At 36.6% G+C, this 23,406-nt stretch overlaps 1 protein-coding gene across 1 annotated transcript in view; it reads left to right on the top strand.

The window, feature by feature from the left end:
* MAP3K9 (mitogen-activated protein kinase kinase kinase 9) overlaps nt 1-23,406 on the top strand; it is a 1,255,777-nt gene that overhangs the window by 704,432 nt on the left and 527,939 nt on the right. The gene's annotated exons all lie outside the window — the stretch shown is intronic.

Below are 23,406 nucleotides of genomic sequence, written 5' to 3'. Positions count from 1 at the left end.
TCTAGGGTATCCTTGAACCAAGCTATTTACTTGCCTACGTTCTTCCCTAATCCACAGAATAGAGGGGAAAAGCTTTTGCACACCCTGGATATACACAGGCAACTACGCTACTACTTGGACAGAACAAAAACTAGCAGAAAAACTGACCAACTTTTTGTAGCATATGCAACTGGGATGCAAGGAAGAGCAATTTCCAAACAGACAATTTCAAATTGGATAGGAAATTGCATTCGCTTTTGCTACTCCTTTCATGGAAAGACAGTTCCTGAAAATATCAGGCCTCACTCCACAAGGGCCACGGCCACCACTACAGCCTTCCTGGGTGGCTACCAAGGACATTTTAGAAGCTGCTACTTGGAGCTCCGTGCATACATTTGCCAAGCATTACAATCTACCTTTATACTCTAGATCCAGAGCAGGGTTTGCAACTGCAGTACTGCAGGGGATCTTAACTACACCATCCTTTTCTTAGTACCTCCTCCCCCAGATTGGCTTTGGTATTCTACCCATATGTTATGACTGCAGATGCATCCTTGAAGGACATAGTACAGTTTTGTACCTACCATAAATGTAGATGTCCGATAGGTATGCATCTGCAGTCAGGATTACCCTCCCTCCTTCCCCTCTGTGGTATTCCTAGGGTGCTTACCCCTCTTTTAGCTAGCTGGGGGAATCTATTATGGTGTATTTGTTTGTTTGTGCATGTATATAATTTGTAAATGTTTGGAACTTTTCAGCACCTTCCTAGAGGGCACCTGGCATCTGGGGCAAGAAAAACTGAAGAAAATGGCGTCGGCTGATGCTTTTATACCCCAGACGCTCTGAAAGTGCGACATCAGCCGAGGCCAGACCCAGACTTTGGAATCCGGCCGACCGAAGGGCTGCCTGAGGCAGGACAACCCATATGTTATGACTGCAGATGCATACCTATCGGACATCTACATTTATGGTAGGTACAAAACTGTACTTTCTTCTTTTGCTTTTGATTTTAAGATCAGCGTCTTTTCTAGTGAATTCTCTGTTTGTATTATGTGACCAAAGTATTGAGGTTTTAGTGTTAATATCGGGCCTTCCAGTGAACAATCCTGGATTAATTTCCTTAAGCACTGACTGATTTGATTTTCTTGCATTTAATGGAATTTTCAAAAGTTTTTTTCCAACATCAGAGTTGAACAGCACCAGTTTTCCTGTGTATAGCCTTACAAATAGTTTTAACTCTCACAGCCATATGTTGCTACTAGAAAAAAAAAAAACATATATTTGACTATACAGAAATTTAATTACAATGACATGTCTTTGTTTCTTAAAATCTTATCCATGTTTGCAATAGTGTCCCTTCTAAAAAATAAGTGTCTTTTAATTTTATATCTGCAGTCATCTGCAGAAATCATTATGCATAGGGAAACGAAATCTGCTGCTGCATCCAGTGTTTTCCCATCTGTTTGCAAAGAATTGTTGAAGCTAAATGGTAACAATTCATTTTTTTTGTTTTTTTATATTAAGCATCAAGCCAGCTTTTATGATTTTTCAGTGTCACCTTCATCAACACATTCTTCAAACCTTCCTCACTTTCAGCTGCATGTTTGAGTTTGCTAATACATCTCCGAGCAGTTTTGATTCCAGCATCTGATTTGTATAACCTGGAATGTTATATTTAATAGTCTGCGTATCAGTTTAATAATTATGGTGACAATATGCAGATTTGTTGTACTCCTTTCCCAGTCTTAAAACAAGTTAGATATTCCATAATTAGTTCTGACTGTTGCTTATTGCTCTGAATCTAGATTTTTCAGGGGCTGATAAACCATTTATCTAAAAACGTGCTGCAGTTGTTAAGGTCCACTGTAAAGCAGACGTAAATACTTTTTGGAACTCATTTGCTTTCTTCATTATCCATTGGATGTTGGGAGTTTGATTTATGGTGCCTCTGTCCCTTTTAAAACCAGTTTGCACATGTGGCAGTTGGTGTTTCCATATATTCCTGGAGTTTAGTTTGCAGGATCTTGAACATACTTTGTCAGCATGTGAAGCAAATGTTATTCAGTAATTTGAGCACTGTTTAACATTGCCCTTTTCTGGGCTAAAATAAAAATTGACCTTTCCAAATTAAGGGTCACTGCCATGTTTTCAAAATTTACTGGCAAATTCCAAGCAGAGCAGTCACAGCAGGAGTTTAAGCAATTCATTTGTAATTCCATCACTTCATGCAACTTTGTTATTAGCAAGGATTTCTAAGGGGGCCCCTTCGCTGTTCAAGATATTTGGCTGTAGCTCAGAGAACATACCATCATAAGTTTCAGTGATTTTAGGGTCCTACTTATATAGTTCTTCTGTATAATCTTGCAACTTCTTAATGGCTTCTACTTTTATTAGCCTCCTCCCATCTTTGCCTTTTATCATGCCAGTCTTATCTGAAAAATTCCCTAAATATCACCAGTCTTCTTGAACAGATCTCTTGCTCCCATTCTATTGTCATCTTATAGTTCTGTCCACCAATTATGCTTCCTTATCTCTCCTTGCTGTTCTGTGAAATGCTGCTGTCATTCTGACATATTTTTCCTATCTCCATTGCCTTTTGCTTTCTTTCTTTCCTTGGCCACTTCTAAAGCCTCCAGAGATTGCTGTTTTGTCTTCATAATCTTCTGTTTGGTGTATTTTGATGGCACCTGCTGAACAATGTCACAAATTTATGTCCATAGTTCTTTAGGTATTCTGCTCACTAAGTGTAATCCATTAAATTAGTTCTTCACTTCCAATGCATCTTAAATTTTGGGTTGGACTTCATAAGTAAAGATAACACATTAGTGTTTATGGCACTACTTAATAAAGTTCTGTATAGCAATTCAGTGAAATAATCTGCAAGAGATTTCCTTGACAAGATTTTCTACCTATATAACTGATTATTTAAATATATAAAAGCTGTCACCCAAATTCAAGGAAAAAACTCAATGGAAAATATGGAGAAGCTTACATCAAATTATCATGGACCTACTCATTTGGAATTAAATCTTGATATATCCGTTATTGTACTTGAGGAACTTATTGTTTTCTATTTTAAATACTAAGCAAAATCTGAAGTTATATGAGATTTATGGCTCTTCATCAGAAAACTGCATCTTAAGACTTTCTTCTCTTTAGTCTTTGGATAATATGTGAAGTAATGCTTGTTTGGGCATTTTTATAAAATGTGCTAATTTCAAAAATCGGAAAAGGTTTAGCCCACCTTTTAATGATAAAGCAGCATCATTTTTATAATGTTAAAAAAGGAACTTGTTTAAAGAATTGTTCAAAGTATAAATTGAAATATAATTGAAGTAAAATGGAATGGGTACCTTAAAATATGAATAAAGTTCAAGCCTTGATAAGGGAGGTAATATTTGTGTTATTCATTATAAAATTTATTTAAAATGTGCTTTAATTTATTGAATAATCAGGATGGATATCAAAAAAGTAGATGCAAGTCCGTTATACAAAATGCAGGCTAAACGTAAGTGTGTGCTTTAGAATGCTGTGCAGGAAAGAATTATTTCTTGGAGGTTAGGGAATTTGATAGTTTCAAATCCCTCTTTTTCTCTGTTTTATGGATTATATAAAGTTAAAAAAGATGTGACAGCCCCCCTGGGGAGTTGTATAGTACCCCAGGTATGGGATCCTTTAGAAAGAATATGTATGGTTTTACATATGATCTTAAAACCATATGTAATAAAATTGGCTTCTTGTGTATGTGATTGCCAGCATATTTTATGAAAAAAATACAGAAGTTGTTTGGTAACATAATTTTTGGTTTGTTGTTGTTGATGTTAGTCTGTTGACCTCTGTATGTTATGATCTGAGACTCACAAACATAATACAATTTTCTTAAGGATACAGATGGTTTATTGGAAATTATAAAAATGATTAGCTTTTCATTAATTGTTTTTATTTTTACAGTGCATTTTATAGATACATTTGGTGTACCTGTATGGGTGCTAGATTTGTACTAAGTTATATGAATTTGTTTAGGAGAAGGTTTGAGGAGGTTTTTATATATGGGAATCCTTACTTTGAAAATAATGTTTTGTGCAAACAACATATTGCGTCTTTGTTTTCTATTTTTAAAAGTACCCCAAAATTTGAGTTTATAGAACATCTTCAAAATATTAATTTTTGGTTTAATTTTTTTCTTACAATTTGAAAAAGAATAAATATTCAGTATTTGGATATCTCTGTTGATATTTGAGATAATATAGTACACTGAACTATTTTTAAGAACCTGTTTCAGCAAGTACCTTCCTATAGGCTACTAGTGCTCATCCCTCTCATCTCCTTAATTCTTTCCTGTATGGGGCAAGCAATTTTTTGCTCAGAGGAAGTTGAATTTCAAGAAATTGCTGATGAGGTTGCAGTATGGCTTTATAGCAAGTAGCTATTCAGATGATCAGTTGGTCTCTCTTTTATCTAAAAAAAAAAAAAAAAATTAAAAAAAAATAGAAAATAAAAATATGAACTTGCATCCTACATGTAAGCCTTATAGGATGAGGCTTGGCAGTAACTATAAATAAGGTGTTTATTTTGTAACTCAGCATTCTCCTTTGATGGAAGGAGTGGGAAGTATTTTAAACCAATTTTGGTATGAAATAACTTTGGATGAGATTCTGGGTGAATTGAAGTTGAGAATCTCATACAGGAGCTCCTTAAGTATTGGGGACCATATTATACATATAGTCATTGAAAAAATGCTTTATTACTTGAGGAGTGCAAAGGATGCTCTTCTAGTGAATATGTAGATAGTAATACTGATTTTCTTCTTAATGGATTTCACTTAAAAAGGCCAAGTATTCATAACTGCTGTCAGAAAGCAGCCATTTCTGTTTTAAGTTGTATGTGCAGTAAATTTTATGGGACAGACTATTAGACAAGTCAGAAAGATGATTAAGAAACATATTAGAGAAATTTGGAATGTCTCATTTACTAGCCCTGTTCTCTGCACTTTACTGAAAAGAATAATTGGAATATAAAGGATGGGGCAAGAGGAGCAACTGCCCCAGGCACAAAGTGTTGGGGGGCTAGATAAGCTGATCTGTGACTTTCTTTAATGCAGCACCGGCTTTTAGAAGCAGGTATTGCATTTGCAGTTGATGCTGTAGTGCTCTGTGTGTGGTCTAAACTGTTTTTTTTTAAACAGAAAAATGAGGACCATAGTGCTCCATGCAGGCAATGTGTAAATTGTAGCAGCTGATTGCTACATTCATAGCAAGCAGTTTGCAAAACAAAACCATGAGTACCATAGAGCTCAGTGCAGGCAGGGTATAAACTGTAGGAACTGCTTGCTAGAGTTTAAACTTTTTTTTTAAGTAAAATATGTGCTGAAGGAGAGTTACGGGCAGGACACAGAAACAAGACTTGAATGGCTGGGGCTAGAGGGAGAGGGGGATATGTCATGCATCTGGCCACCTGATTGGTGCGTCAGTAGAAGGAACGTCTTTTTTTGATTTTCCTCATCACTTGAAGAGCTGAGGGGGTGGGGCACATTTTTCCTTCTGTATGCTGTCATCCAGATTTTTATTTAAAGGTTCTGTTTTATATATTATGTAAGTAAGATTGTCAAGTTTTAACCATCTTGTGAGCTTCCTAGTTGAAGGCGTTAGTAAGCCATTGCAAAATGTTCCAAATTTTGTCCATTTGTTCCACATTATGAGAGGCAGTATTCCTCATTTGGTGATGGAAGGTTGAGGGCTATGTAGACTCAATTTAAATATTCTCATTAACCACTAAATAAAATCTTAAATGTACACTATCCGTATTTACAAAAAAAACTCTAGCTCAATTGTATATTCAGACCTATAGGCTGAAAGGTCCTATAATTTAATACAGAGAACCTTTACTTTCTTTGAAATCAGTTTCACCTCCTTTCTGTCATTTGTTGCTGCTGTAATATAACAGAATGAAGTATATTCTAGACTGTTGTTCTGACATGTCTCCTAAATTCTCCCATATTTAAATGCTGTGTTTGTTTGTAATTTTGTCTGCCCCCTTGGAAGGCTGTTTAAGCTGAAATGCCAGACTTTTAGCACAATGGAATAAAAATTAAGTTTTAACTTAAAAGTGCACAACAGTTCTTTTTTTTTCTTTAGTTTGGTACATGTTCTTACTGGTAAAGTACTGCTTGTAAGTGATATTTAAGTTTGACAATGTTATAATTGTTTTAAAACCTTGAAGGAATTCTATTGAGGGATCAGATCTTTAATTGTTTAAAATAAAGTTATTTTGAAGCCGGTAGCTCCATTACCAATAGTGTGGTTTTCTTAACAATGTTCTTCGTGTTTCACTGTTGCAGTCATTACATTTGGGTAATCCTGCTGGCAGGTTGCCCTCAGTCGGCCTGAATTCCAAAGTCTTGGGTTCTGCGTCCTTTATTTAGTCTTTCTTGCCGCGCTGTGCCTGAAGCAGAAGCAGTTCACAAGTGCTGGTCGGCCAACTCCTGACATTTTTGTGTTCGAGTTTCATATCCGAAGTCTATAATAAAGCTAAGTACCCCATTGGGGAAACTTTTTTCTTGCTCCAGACTGATGTCAGAAAAAGTAAATAATTGTATTTCTTGTGGAAAGCAAATACCTCATAAGGATTTTGATTCTTACTGTATTCCTTGCCTAGGCCCTGATCACAACGTTGCTGGTTGTCGGTTTTGTGCTAGATTTAACTAACGCGCTATTAAGCGTCGGTATGATTTTGCTTTAAACTATTTTGGACGCCGGTTTAATTATCCAGAAATGTCGTTGGATAGCCATCCGACTACCAGAGTTCACAAAAAATGCAAAGAAAAGGAGAGAGACAGACAATCGAGGCCCAAAACCGACGATGAAGCTTCTCCTAAGCCAGTCGCCGGTTCTCAGTGAGGCACTTTCACAGCCCCTGACATCCGCTACTTTAGAGTCGCAGGCCACTACTGACTCCCACGTGGAGTCGGCCATGCCGCTGGAAACTCAAGGTATTGGATCCTCGGATACTATTCCTTCAGATGGGTCCAGAGCCGCTGAACAGGCACCGGCTTCTGAGGGTGTATTCAGACCTAAGCATCTTTACATTAAACCAACATCAGCTTCAAAGGCAAAGACTAAAGCACCTTCTAAAGCAAAGAAACAAACTCAAGAGCTACGTGGACAGGCCTCTATGCCCAAAAAACAGATGCTCAAAATGGCCAAAGACTTAATTACCTTGATCAGGGGTTCCCATCCCCCTCCTGATAAGAGGCCTAGGCAAGAGACTAACTATGAATCTTCAGATCAGGTTTCTATTTCTTCTGATTCCTCTTCTGATCAGGAATATTCTCTTCCCCCCATGAGGATTCTGATGCTGAAGAACCTATACCGTCAGCTTCTCCTGCAGAGGACTATTCTTTTTGGGGAAATCTTGCATACCATGAGGGAGCATTTCCACTGGGAGAGCCAAGAGTTTTCAGAATCTAAAAAGAGGCTCAGGGATTTCCTTTTACTACCTCAACACAGGCCACTAGCCATTCCACCTGTGTTAGATGTTGTAGATGATGTGTTTTCGGAGTCTAGTCTTACCCCTGACTCCTTACCTCCAGCTCCTGTTAAGCCTGACAGATATTACAGGGTTCCTGACTCTCATAAATTCCTTTTTAAAAACCCTGCTGCAGACCCAGAAACTATTTCACAGGGTCCCAAAAAGTTCAATTAGAAAAGAAAAAGCAGCAAATGCACTGTGTGCAAAATTCCGTCTCTGTGTTTTGGGAATTCACCTCTATTCAACGCTCATAACAGTCCACAACACCTTCAATGAAACCAAGTAGAAGTGAACAAAAGTTTATTGTAATGCCAACAAACAAAGAATGGTTAAGCGCTTTCACTTGAATAAAACAAGCTTCCTCAGAACACCATAGCTTGCATCACAGTTGTTTAAATAACTTTTTGGCGCCAAAATTCAGTTTGAAATTTTAAAGCTATACACACATCCTTGACCATTGTTCTCTATTCATAAAATATTAAATAATATTCATATTATTTCTAAAAGCAATGTTACATATAATGTGTTGATAAAGTGAACAAATTAAAAAACTGAAAAAATGTTAACAAAAACATTTACATTTAGATCATATCAAAATATGTTTAAAAACATATAACAATATACCTAATAGATAGTTCATTTTAAGACCAATAGTGGTTTGACAGATACAGTGTCATTTAAACCTGGTATAGTGGAAGCATCCGTATATATTTGCCACCAAAATTCTTTATATAATAATAAATTATTAAAGTCACCCCCTCTGTTATTGGTGTGCACAATGTCCACTATACCAAAATTAAAATAATGTTTGTCACCATATTGTTTAATATGTTTATACAAAGCATTTTTTCATCCTTCCTTCTGATGCTATAAAGGTGAGAGTATATACGTTTATTTAAACTCCTTTGAGTCTTACCTTTATAGAATCCTGAACATGTTCTACAGATGGCAATATACACCACCATTTTAGTTGTACAGTTGCCCCCACAGAATTTAATTCTAGTGTGTTTGTAATTATCCAGTTTCACACTGTCTCCCTGAAATATAGTGTGACATTGTTTACATGCCCCACATTTTGCAGTTTTCATGTATTCTGTCTTCTTAATAAAGATACCCTTCTCTAAAATAGATTTTATGTTGGCCCCTACCTTATAAACAAACCTTGGGCATTCACCTAATGTGGGTGCTATATCTTGATCAGCAGATATTATATGCCAGTTGTTCATTAAAATCTTCTTAACTTTACCTGAATATATGCTAAATTCCAAAATGCAAGATTTACCAAAAATGGAAGTTTCAGACTTCATATCATGCAATGTATCCACAGTCGAAACAATAGCTGTCCTATATTTTTCACCCAACAAAGGCTTGTACTGGTTACCCCATTTCCTCACAACATAATTACTTACATTTTCCATAACTCTAACATCATAGCCTCTGTCCTTAAATAAGGACGTAATAAATTTCACCTCATCCAACATGTCATCATACCATGAGGTCATCCTAACTGCTCTAATAAGATGATCCTTATATATATTCGTGAATTGTTTCTTCGGATGGTAGCTAGAATATTCCAAATAACTATTCGAAAAAGTGTTCTTTCTATAAATTTTGGATTTAAACTCATCCCCTGTTTTTGACACAAATGTGCCTAAATAAGCCACACCTTCGTGACTGCTAGAGGGGGTAAATTTTAAAAAATTACTGCTACTATTGATGTATTGTAAAAATAATGCTAGCTGTTGTTCTCCACCATCCCAAATCAAATATATGTCATCAAGGTATCTGACGTAATATTTTATGTGTGTCATAAAGTGACTATCTAAAATAGTCCTCTCTTCCCATTCAAGCATGACCAAGTTGGCGTATATGGGAGCACAAGCTGCTGCCATAGCTACGCCTTTGGTCTGCTTGTAATATTCTCCCTCAAATGTAATGTAATTATGTTCGAGAACCAGGGACAACATATCCGTAAGAAGACAGATGGTGTCCCATTGGATATCTGTATGTTTTCTTATACTCGTAGCAAAAGCTGATAGTCTATCAGCTTTTGCTTGTTGGCATTGCAATAAACTTTTGTTCACTTCTACTTGGTTTCATTGAAGGTGTTGTGGACTGGTATGAGCGTTGAATAGGGGCGAATTCCCAAGACACAGAGACGGAATTTTGCACACAGTGCATTTGCTGCTTTTTCTTTTCTAGTTGAACTTTTATGGTTGCTGCACTGTTTGCTTCAGTTGAGTTCTGACAGGGTCCAAAAGGAGTTAAGGCTTCCACTGCAAAAAACCCTACCCCCTCTGACAGAGATTCTAGGGCACTGGATAGATGGGGAAAAAAGGTTTACACATCTGCTACTTTGGCTATAAGGGCTTTAATCTGTCAGTTTCATATGCTCTAATATCAGCAACATGTCATGGCATTGCTTAAACAGACAATGTTATTAAACTCTGAATGTGCAGAAAACAAGGAAATGCAGGATTTATTGCATGCAGCTGAACAAGTTGGAAAGCATACTTTGCAATGTGGTTTTGATTCTTTGGAGGCCTCCTGCAGGGCCACAGTTACGGGTTCTGTAATTAGGAGGCATGCTTGGTTAAAGGAACAAAATCTGCCTGATCATGTCAAAGTTAAATTATTAGATGCACCTTTACAGCATGATACTTTGTTTGGTGTTAAGGCAGTGGAGGTGTTAAAGAAAATGGAGGACAAAGCTAAATCTATGCAAACTGTCAAAGATTTTTTTTACAAGTACAGCCATCTAGGTTTAGTAGACACTGGCTACAAAGAATTGGTTCTTTCCTGTGTCAGACAGACCTCAAAGGGGCAGATTCAGACACCCTAGAGGCAGATCCCAGGCGCAAAGTTCATACAGGTCAAAGCAATGGGGTGCTTGTACCTCCAAAGTTGGAGAAGACAAATCACAACCATACAGGAAACAGTCGCAATGACTCCCCCCTGCCTGCACCAAGCACTTATCTTCTGGCAGCACCCTTAGGGGAAAAAGTAGCACTTTTTTTCTCAAAATTGGCACATTATAACCCAGGACAAGTGGGTTCTAAATATCGTGTCACAAGGCTACAAGTTCCATTTCCATACCCTGCCAAAGGCAAACGGCTGGCCAGATCTGCCAAAAAATCAATGGGCAGAGGCACAAAAACAAGTCTCATCCCTCATGGACATGGGGGCCATTCAACAAGTACCAGAGCAAGAACAGGGACAAGGATTTTACTCAAGACTGTTGTTGGTACCCAGAAAGGACAAGACCTGGAGACCATTACTGGACCTATCTATTCTGAACACATTCCTGAATATACCAAAATTCAAGACGATGACTTTGCAGCAGCTTCTGCCCATGCTGGGCAGGAACGCTTGGCTGGTGACTCTAGACCTAAAAGAGACCTAAAAGAGACATACCTGCATGTCCCAATCAGACAGTTATGCAGAAGATACCTCAGATTCAAGGCTGACTCAATGCATTACCAATTCTCTGCACTGCCCTTTGGCTTATCTATTGTGCCCAGGGTCTTTACAAAGTGCCTGGCACCAGTAATTACATTCTGCAGACAAAGAGGAATACAAATATATCCTTACTTGGAAGACTGTCTAATTCAAGCAGAGAACAAGGACATTCTTCTACAGCATCTGACATTTGTGAAAAGACTTCTAACATGCCTAAGGTACACAATCAGTGAAAATAAATCAAAACTAGTACCCTCTCAAGAGATAATATTCGTGGGTGCAAGCTTAAATACAACTGCCCAGATGGCTTATCTCACGCCAGACAAACAAAGGCAACTGACTACCTGTTTCAAAATGTTGGCAACAAAGGCCCAGTTATCTGCAAGAAAAATTCTGCAGGCTTTGGACTTCATGGCATCCTGCATCCTACTATTTCCATATGCAAAACTGCATATGAGGAAACTTCAATGGTACCTAAAAAGTGTTTGGAATCAACATTGCCACAGCCTGGAAACAATGATTGCTCTCATTCCCTGCGTACAACAGGAGTTTCGATGGTGGGCAAAGGCTTGTCACCAAAGCAAGGGACAGCCATTCACAATACCCCCAGCAAGGCAGACACTAACAACGGATGCATCAGATTATGCCTGGGGGGCCCACATGGCATGAAGATGCATTCAGGGCACATGGTCCTCAACCCAAATTCATCTACATATCAATCAAAAAGAGATGCTAGCTGTTGAGAATGCCCTGACAGCTTTCAAGGACCTACTTCATCCGGGACAACTACTGATAAAGACAGACAACACCACGGTCATGTGGTATATAAACAAGCAGGGGGGCACACATTCTTGCCCCCTTTGCAGACTAGCTATGACATTGTGGGACACAGCATTGACTTACCAAGTTCATCTGCAGGCACAATTCCTGCCAGGAAGGAAAATACTCTGGCAGATGAGCTAAGCAGAAACCTCATGGATCCCCATGAGTGGCACCTGGATCCACAAGTCTTCAGCATGATAACAAGGAAATGGGGATGCCCGGACCTAGATCTATTTGCCTCCCCTCATAACTACTAACTAAAAAGATTCTGCACAAGGACTTATCACAGACAAGCATGGAAAGTGGACACCCTATCTTTCAGCTGGGAAAAATCTATCTGTATATGCCTTTCCCCCACTGCCTCTCCTCCCCAAGGTACTCCTAAAGGTCAGACAGGAGAAGCCAAAGATGATACTGATTGTCCCAGACTGGCCTCACCAGTACTGGTTTCCAATCCTAAAGAACTTGTCTCAATGCCCAGCTTGGACCTTACCTCAAATACCTCATCTACTGTCCCAGCAAAACAGTCAGATCCTGCACAGCCAAGTCAGGACTTTAAACCTGGCAGCATGGCGGATAATGTAGTCATACAAAGCACACCTCTCAGTAAAGCTGTGATTGGTGTCATTTTGGAGGCCAGAAAGCCTAATACTAGAAAATCTTATGCTGGAAAATGGAAGAGATTCTGTGCTTGGAACCAGGCACAAGGAACTGATACAGCTGTGCCAAATATTCCTCAGATTTTGCAATACTTAACTGAGATGCTGGACAAAGGTCTATCTTTATCTTCTATTAAAATTCACGCCTCTGCCATTTCGGCTCATTACAAAACAGAGTCACCAATCTTTTCTCATCCTTTATTAAAACAGTACCTCAGAGGAGCCAAACATTTAAAGCCTCCAAGGAGATCACCAATGCCTGCATGGGACCTCAACTATGTCTTGGAAAAACTCACCCTGCCTCCTTTTGAGCCAGCTGCTACTGCTGATATAAAGTTTTTATCTTGGAAAACAGCTCTGCTCCTAGCAATAACTTCTGCAAGACGAGTTTCAGAGCTACAGGCACTCATGGCTGTGAAACCTTTTATCATTTTTTATCCAGACAGGGTCTCTCTGAGGACAAACCCAACATTTATGCCTAAAGAGGTGTCCAGTGTGGCTCTTAACCAAACTATTCATCTGCCAACATTTTATCCAAATCCACAGAACAAGGGGGATATAATTCTGCATTCTTTGGACATACACAGACAGCTTAGATTCTACTTGGACAGAACCAAAGTTTTCAGAAAGACAGAGCAACTACTAGTGGCATATGCTGCAGGATCACGAGGAAAGACTATCTCAACGCAGACTAAAGTGGATAGGCCTCTGCATTTGTTTCTGCTACTTACACCATGGCAAGCCAGTGCCTAAGGGCATTAGGCCACATTCAGCCAGAGCTGCAGCCACTTCAGCAGCCTTTATCAGGGGAGTACCAACCAAGGACATTTTAGAGACTGCTACTTGGAGTTCAGTGCACACCTTTACAAAGCAGTATCATCTGCCACTCTATTCTAAATCCAGGGCAGGCTTTGCCACTGCAGTTCTGCAGGGCCTCATAGCCACTCCTAATGCTGTTTAGCTCCAGTCTCCCATCCATAGCTTTGGGACTCTACCCAAATGTAATGACTGCAACAGTGAAACAAGAAGAATGTAGTACAGTTGTGTACACTTACCATAAATGTAGATGTTCGAGTGCATTCACTGTTGCAGTCCAGGTTACCCACCCGCCATCCCCCTTTCTTCTGATGGAACCTATCTTTCCTTCTCTGATTTATACAACCTATGTGGTGTATTTGCTTGTAGTTAAAGGTAAAGTTTATATTGGTGCATGTGTGTGTATATATATATATATATATATATATATATATATATATATATATATATATACATATATAAATTTTGGCTACCCTTTTAGGGGGCACCTGACATCTGGGGCAAGAAAAACTAAAGAAAATGGCGTCAGCCGCATCTTTTATACCCCTGACGACCTGACGTCAGGGAAGGGGCGACAGCAGCCGACGCAGGACCCAGGACTTTGGAATTCAGGCCGACTGAGGGCAACCTGCCAGCAGGATTACCCAAATGTAATGACTGCAACAGTGAATACACTCGAACATCTACAGTTACGGTAAGGGTACACAACTGTACTTTCTAAATTATTTAATTTGGTGCTTTTTTTTGTAGTGGAATTGTGAATATATATATATATATATATATATATATATATATATGTGTGTGTGTGTGTGTGTGTATATATGTGTATGTATATATATATATATATATATATATATATATATATATATATATATATAAAATAGTTGTTTTTTGGTTTCTTGATAGCACATTTTTAAAGCTTCCTTTTTGTTTTTAAAGCTTCCTTTTTGTTTTTTTTTTAACACTGAAAATATGATTAAAAACAAATTTGAAAAAGAAAAAGACACTGTAATTTTCGTTTTTTTTCATTCATTCTTCAATTTTTATTTTTATTATTTTCATTAATATTTTTATTATTAATATAGTTATTTTCAATATAGCTATTTTTACATAGTTCATCATTTTATTAGGTTATCGCACGTAATTCAAAAAATGTTCACGTAGCGAAATATGAAGAAGTCATGAAATGTTGTTGTATTTCTTTTAGGAAGAAGCAGTAGAGTATGTTTTTTGGCGCCAATTTTTGTATTTAAATAACGTTTTTTTACTAATGAAGGATGTTCTGATGAAGCTCTGTCTTATGAGTGAAATCGCTTAACATCCAGTTTGTATTTTTATCAATAAATGTGTTCCGCTTGGAAGTATTCAGTGAATTCGTACACTTATTGGTCTTACCGTGGTTGCCGTTTGGTTTTCGTTTTATCTCAGACATGTTGGGTATAAACTTAATAGCATATTGCATCATACCTAGAAACCTATGCAGTGACTGTTTGTCTTCTGGTCTTGGCATCTTTATAGCTTTTTTTTTCCTGGATCAGGTTTCAGACGGTCTTGTATCAGAATATGACCTTCAGATTTTGAACTCGACATCCATATTTTACATGTTCTATTTTGAACAGATTAAGTCTGCAAACTTTCTAGTTATACGTCATTAGTCTACACATTTTTTTGTGTTTGACCAGCTACTAAATCTTCATCTGTTATGTTTAAAGCACACTCCAGGCCTTCTATTAACTCAGGAATATATCTCTGGAATACCAGTGTTGCTAACAAAATCCCAAACAGAAGTCTAAGGAATCTGTAGCTTCCTAATAGCTTATTATAATGTACACAATCTGTTGCTTTCTTCATCTGGTTTTAACTGCCAACACCCATGGTTTACATGTAGTACTTTTTCTTAGTGTAAAATTGATAAGTTAATGGAAAAAGTTTACTTTCTGACATAAAAATAAAATGTGGAACTTATCTGCCCAGCAGTGGAAAAGTATTAGCTGACCGTCTGTCCTCAAAAGCTCACAAAAGGAGTGCTCTTCAGCGGCACGAAAGCTCTGAAGAGCTCAGCGCCAAAATCATACTTGTCCTTCAGCTCTGGTTGAACTGAAAAATGGTTTGGGTTTCTGGAAGGTGTTGTGAAGCTTTAGAAGTTGTCCATCTGTTAAATCCTTAGCATGATATAAATCCTATAGCTAAGGCTACTGCTGCAGTGATCATTTGAACATCTAGCATTATGGCAAGTTTACTTACACAACTGTATTTTATTCTTGGTGAGCATCAGTTATACTACAATGTGTTGTCATGTGTCCTTTCCTTAACACAGGAGTTTTTGCTGACATGCTCACTATGCTAACCACAGCTTTGCAAGAGTATCCCCATCTGTTCCCATAGTCAGATAACTAGTAGCTGGTTAACCTTTGAACATCCCTGCAATGGAAACTGTCATGGTGGCATTCACTGGGAGATCACCATTAATTGAAGAAAGTCCTGTCTGTCTACTGTTTAGATCATTGCCTTTATCATTGTAGAACTTGACACTCTTCATTGATAGCAGTTTTGCCCTTTTAGAAGGGCTCATGAAGCCATGGTTTTGTCTGCCTGAGTGGTGTACCATGTTGGATTAATGCAATGGTGCACAACCTTTTTATGGGGAGGCCCACTACACAAATTCTTAATGTATCTGTGGGCCCCCTCAAAACATAGTAAGCTGTTACCAGTTAACAGGTGCAGGTGACTGGCATTTTTACTTAAGAAATCCAAAAGCAAAGTTGATGGAGGACACACCACGACAATAAGAAGTTGACAGTTTATGTAAATAACATGCAATAAAACAAAAATAACGCATTCTCAGTAAGCGCTTTCACATTCTACCTGAATGCTTCATCAGACTGTTAAGAACACACAACATCAACTATCTCTTACATATCTTATCACAATTGCTTCATAGCCAATCATGCATCGTTGTTTCATTGGTATATTTAAATAGCATCATGTGATTATGTAGTGAGTGTTTGTTTCTTTGATACTGCGCTTATTCATATATATATTTAAAACTATCATAGATATAAATATAACACAATATCTCTTCTAATATACCTATCATGTGATTATCTAAAAACATATGTATAAATAACACGTATATAAAAATATATACATATAAATATACCTATACTTAAAAAATACATATGCTAAAAAACTTATATCCACAAAAGCTACTTATGTCTAAATCTAGATATACATATCCTCTAAGATGGCGTTGCAACTCTAAAAACATAATATGAACATAAGTAACGACATGTATAATCACTCAACATACATAAGTGCAGAATCTAACAACTTATCATAGAGACATATATCTCTAGACTGCCTACTATAAAATGCTTAGTGCTTCATATTAACTAAACAAAACATCTATCAATTACCAACTACTATCAAAATTAAACTAATCTATCAATTCCATGTTAACTCTGTTCTGTGGCATGGACTGTAGCAAATAACTTGCAATGCCCAACATGTAACATCTCAGTGACCCCTGAAACTCCAGAAAAACAACAATCTATGGCACTTCACAGTAAACTTGGTAAAGTCCCTGGAAAATTAATACTTATGTAGTTAATAGAGTTATTTATGATCTTATTTTATGTTAGGAGAGAGGCATTTAATGCTTAAAGTCTCTCGCTATCAAAAATGGCTTTAAAGAGACCCTATAATCAAATCCTGGGTATTTATCTGTTTGTAACCTTAGGATCCATCTTATTTCCCTTTGTTCAGTGTAATTTTTATGATTTCCTAACCTCACATTTTTATGTATCAGTTCTATCACTAAGAACCCAAAGCGATGTGTTGTTCCTTTATCAATAACGTGTTTCGCTAAAGCATTACTCTCATCTTCCTTATTTATAGCATATATATGTTCTTTCACACGTTCCCTTAAGGTTCTATTAGTCATACCTACATAGAAGCAGGCACATTTCATGCACATAGCTAAATAAATCAAATCTCGTGTATTGCAATCTGCATAAAAACTAAATTCATAATCTATCCCAGTATCTGGGTGAATAAACTTATTATTATTATTATTAAACATATATGAACATTGATTACATTCCCTGCACACATATGTCCCTTTCCTAACCGATTCCATACGTTTCCTGTCATTGCTTTCATAGCATAGCATGCATTTTATTTTTATAGGTGAAATTCGGGGCATCTCCTACTAACTCATGCAATCTATCATTCTATCATCTATTGTTAGAATATTCCAGTTTTTAGTAAAAATCTCTTTTACTTTTTTATTGTTATTTGTGAAAGATATCATTGGCTTCTTAACATCTGTTTTCCTTCTTCCTTCCTCTTGTGTATCTGAATCTTTATTAATATTTTATATATATATATATATATATATATATATATATATATATATATATATATATATGGTTTCCCTATTGTGGTTCTCTTAACTATATTAGCATTAAATAAATGATTGATTTAATTTCTTTTATACCCTCTTTCTTCAAACTCATTATTTAACATCTCTATTGTTTCTTGAAACTTCAAATCTTGACTCGTAAGTCTAGATGCTCTTATTGCCTGTCCATTTACTATATTATTATAAATATGTGGGGGATGCATACTGGTGCGATGTAATATTTCATTTTTTCTACTTTCTTTTCTAGAAAGTTGTGTGCTTATATTACTTCCTTCTTTTATAAGTAATACGTCTAAGAACTCAATTTTTTCAACTGACCATTTTCCTGTCAAGGTCAGAAAATCTGTCGTTCCATTTATGTAATCTAGGAATTCCTTAAGTTTGCCTTCATCCCCTTTCCACAACAGAAAAACATCATCTACAAAATGTTTGTATAGCAGAATGTTTTCTTTATATATACTCCTCATTATATAAGTACATTCCCAGTAGGCCATTATGTTAGCGTATGAGTTTGCACATGGTGTCCCCATGACAACTCCTTTTTGTTGTAAAAAGTACTTTTCTCCATAGACAAACACGTTATTGTTTAAAACTATGTCCATTAACATTGCACATCTTATTATTAAATCTCTTCTCATATTTTTTTCTATTATAAACAGCCTCATATATTCCACTCCAGTGTCATTTGGAATTGAAGTAAACAGTGAGGTTACATCTAATGTTACCATATAACTAATCTCTTTGTTCTTACCTAGAATATTATGTTTGGATAAACTCTCTATGAACTGTTTGGTATCTCTAACTACTGTCTCTGTTTGTTCAACTACCTTCCTCAACTGTTTCTCTAAATATATAGAGATGGTCTCCGTGAGCCAGCCCTTACTCGACACTATAGGTCTCATTGGTGGATCTTTAATGTCTTTATGGACCTTCAGAAGTCCTCTGAAGGTGGGTATAACTGTCTTTTCTATTAGAAAATTCTTGTATAGATCAAAATCTATCACATTACACAAAAATAAATCATATAATTCATCTTGTACTTTGTTAGTAATTCTATTTAAATGTATCAAATCTATATTACAGTATGTTGCTCTATCCTCTAATAGATCCTGCATCTTATTTTCATACATGTCAGTGTCTACAACAACTGCTCCCCCTTTATCAGCCCCTCTTATGACTATATATTTATTTAATTGTAGTTCAAGTGCATTCTGTTCATCTTGACTTGTATTATAAAAGTCTTGTTTCTTAACTTTGTTACTATTGTATAGCTTATTTAAGTCTCTTTCCATTGCTCTTTCAAAAGCCTCTACTAATGGATGTATTTGCGGAATGAATGTTGATGGCTTCTTAAATACACTTACTTCATCTTTGTATGCATTATTATCATTGAACATCATATTAAGATTCAAATTTCTTGTAAACATTTTTAAATCAATGATATGATCAGTACTGTCAACATCCTTTGCAGGAATAAAGGAGAGCCCTTTATTCAAGAGACTCCTTTCATGTTCAGTTAGTGCATGTTTCGAAATATTAATGACTAGGTCTGACTTATGGGTCGCAGTACTTTCTTCTGAAATTCCAATTGTTCTTCCGGTGACCAAAGTGTATTGTGTTGTGTCCGTATGGGTAGAGGAAAAGAAAAAAGCCACCACTTGAATTCTCTGCTACCCATTTCATTGCTCTGATTTGGTTCCTTTCTTCGAACATCTTGCATGCCTCTTCTATAAATGTTTGATGTACCTGGAGGTGTGGATGTATGTATCGTGGGCTGCATTTGCTGTTCGCTTCCCTCTCCCTTTTCCAATAATACGTTTGAACTGAGTGTGTAATGGTTCTTCCGTTTGTACCTCACTCTGCATGGATTTTAAAACCTGTGTTCTGCTCGTTCCGACACTCTGTGTCTGTGCCCTCCACTCTTGTCATCTCATTGGTTCTTCTTTGCGATTGACTACTGATTGCTGTTGGTTAGTGTCATTCAATCCCCTTTGTTCACGTGGCCAAACGAAGACACTGCCTCGTTGAAAATCCAGGAAGTCTCTTTCGAGTTTCTTCCTTTTCATTTGTAATGATCTATTTTCTAGTAAACGAGTGTTATTACTGACATTGTTTAGAAGTTCTCCCAAATCTTCAGTTGATAATGTGGTTTCTAGCTCAAATCTTATATTTGTTGTTTCTGCCATTAGTTCTTTTTCTATTAATAGATATTGTTCTATCAGTAGCCCCATATAACTGTAGCTTGTATCTAAATTAAATTTTTTCCACTTACTTAAAAGTTCAGGATACATGTTGCCAAAACTAGGCATCTTTAAGATATGCAAGCCTCGTGGGACTAATTTAAAACTCACACAGGCTTCCATGTGCTTGCGTTGCCATTGTGTTTGTTTCAATTTCTCCAATGTTTGCTCCAATTGCCTTGTTAACTGTAAGGTTCTTATATTTCTACTCATGTCAGCATCTCTTCTCTCATTGTTGATTAGTTCTGCTCTAGAAAGTCTCAATAAAGGATTGCTTTCAGCGTGAATTAATTTCTTGAATATCACTTCATTATTCTCTCTTATTGGACCATGGTGAAGTGAATCTGAGTCACTAATAGCTTTTTCCGACGTCCCTTCCGTCATGTCCCTTGTGTAAAAGAAGAAAAAAAAAAACGTATATATAGTAGCAATCACTTCCAAGGGTAAAGTGCCTCCGTAACAGCAACAGCAGAAATCCAAAAGCAAAGTTGATGGAGGACACACCACGACAATAAGAAGTTGACCGTTTATTTAAATAACATGCAATAAAACAAAAATAACGCATTCTCAGTAAGCGCTTTCACATTCTACCTGGATGCTTCATCAGACTGTTAAGAACACACAACATCAACTATCTCTTAAATATCTTATCACAATTGTTTCATAGCCAATCATGCATTGTTGTTTCATTGGTATATTTAAATAGCATCATGTGATTATGTAGTGAGTGTTTGTTCCTTTGATACTGCACTTACTCATATATATATTTAAAACTATCATAGATATAAATATAAAACACAATATCTCTTCTAATATACCTATCATGTGATTATCTAAAAACATATGTATAAATAACACATATATAAAAATATATACATATAAATATACCTATACTTAAAAAATACACATGCTAAAAAACTTATATCCACAGAAGCTACTTATGTCTAAATCTAGATATACATATCCTCTAAGATGGCGTTGCAACTCTAAAAACATAATATGAACATAAGTAACGACATGTATAATCACTCAACATACATAAGTGCAGAATCTAACAACTTATCATAGAGACATACATCTCTAGACTGCCTACTATAAAATGCGTAGTGCTTCATATTAACTAAACAAAACATCTTTCAATTACCAACTACTATCAAAATTAAACTAATCTATCAATTCCATGCTAACTCTGTTCTGTGGCATGGACTGTAGCAAATAACTTGCAATGCCCAACATGTAACATCCCAATGACCCCTGAAACTCCAGAAAAACAACAATCTCTGGGACTTCACAGTAAACTTAGTAAAGTCCCTGGAAAATTAATACTTATCATAAATAAATCTATTAACTACATCTTATTTTATGTTAGGAGAGAGGCATTTAATGCTTAAAGTCTCTCGCTATCAAAAATGGCTTTAAAGAGACCCTATAATTAAATCCTGGGTGTTTATCTGCTTGTAACCTCAGGATCTATCTTATTTCCCTTTGTTCAGTGTAATTTTTATGATTTCCTAACCTCACATTTTTATGTATCAATTCTATCATAAGAACCCAAAGTGATGTGTTGTTCCTTTATCAATAACGTGTTTCGCTAAAGCATTACTCTCATCTTCCTTATTTATAGCATATATATGTTCTTTCACACGTTCCCTTAAGGTTCTGTTAGTCATACCTACATAAAAGCAGGCGCATTTCATGCACATAGCTAAATAAATCAAGTCTCGTGACTTGAAATCTGCATAAAAATTAAATTAATAATCTCTCCCAGTATCTGGGTGAATAAACTTATTATTATTAAACATATATGAACATTGATTACATCCCCTGCACACATATGTCCCTTTCCTAACCGAATCCATACATTTCATGTCATTGCTTTCATAGCATAGCATGCGTTTTAAGGACTTAGTATTTTTATAGGTGAAATTCGGGGCATCTCCTACTAACCCCCTGCAATCTATCATCTATTGTTAGAATATTCTAGTTTTTAGTAAAAATCTCTTTTACTTTTTTATTGTTATTTGTGAAAGATATCACTGGCTTCTTAACATCTGTTTTCCTTCTTCCTTCCTCTTGTATATCTGAATCTTTATTTTTTCTTCTTTTACACAAGGGACATGATGGAAGGGACGTCTGAAAAAGCTATTGGTGACTTAGATTCACTTCACCATGGTCCGACAAGAGAGAATAATGAAGTGATATTCAAGAAATTAATTCACACTGAAAGCAATCCTTTATTGAGACTTTCTAGAGCAGAACTAATCAACAACGAGAGAAGAGATGCTGACATGAGTAGAAATATAAGGACCCTACAGTTAACAAGGCAATTGGAGCAAACATTGGAGAAATTGAAACAAACACAATGGCAATGCAAGCACATGGAAGCCTGTGTGAGTTTTAAATTAGTCCCACGAGGCTTGCGTATCTTAAAGATGCCTAGTTTTGGCAACATGTATCCTGAACTTTTAAGTAAGTGGCAAAAATTAAATTTAGATACAAGCTACAGTTATATGGGGCTACTGATAGAACAATATCTATTAATAGAAAAAGAACTAATGGCAGAAACAACGAATATAAGATTTGAGCTAGAAACCATATTATCAACTGAAGATTTGGGAGAACTTCTAAACAATGTCAGTAGTAACACTCGTTTACTAGAAAATAGATTATTACAAATGAAAAGGTAGAAACTCGAAAGAGACTTCCTGGATTTTCAACGAGGCAGTGTATTCGCTTGGCCACGTGAACAAAGGGGATTGAATGACACTAATCAACAGCAATCAGTAGTCATTCACAAAGAATAACCAATGAGACGGCAAGAGAGGAGGACACAGACACAGAGTGACGGAACGAGCAGAACACAGGTTTTAAAATCCACGCAAAGTGAGGTACAAACGGAAGAACCATTACGGACAATCAGTTCAAACGTATTATTGGAAAAGGGAGAGGGAAGCAAACAGAAAATGCAGCCCACGATGCATACATCTACACCTCCAGGTACATCAAACATTTATAGAAGAGGCATGCAGGATGTTCGAAGAAAGGAACCAAATGAAGGCAATGAAGGGGTAGCAGAGAATTCAAGTGGTGGCTTTTTTTCTTTTCCTCTACCCATACGGACACAACACAATACACTTTGGTCACTGAAAAACGGGCCCAGGAAGCGCAAGTCACTAGAAGAACAATTGGAATTTCAGAAGAAAGTACTGCGACCCGTAAGTCAGACCTAGTCATTAATATTTCGAAGCATGCATTAAATGAACATGAAAGGAGTCTCTTGAATAAAGGGCTCTCCTTTATTCCTGCAAAGGATGTTGACAGTACTGATCATATCATTGATTTAAAAATGTTTACATACAAGAAATTTGAATCTTAATATGATGTTCAGTGATAATAATGCATACAAAGATGAAGTAAGTGTATTTAAGAAGCCATCAACATTCATTCCGCAAATACATCCATTAGTAGAGGCTTTTGAGAA

The sequence above is a fragment of the Protopterus annectens genome, chromosome 6.part0, assembly GCF_019279795.1.
Source record: "Protopterus annectens isolate FY-2018-M chromosome 6.part0, PAN1.0, whole genome shotgun sequence".
NCBI lineage: Eukaryota > Metazoa > Chordata > Ceratodontiformes > Protopteridae > Protopterus > Protopterus annectens.
This window is presented reverse-complemented; position numbering and strand designations above follow the sequence as displayed.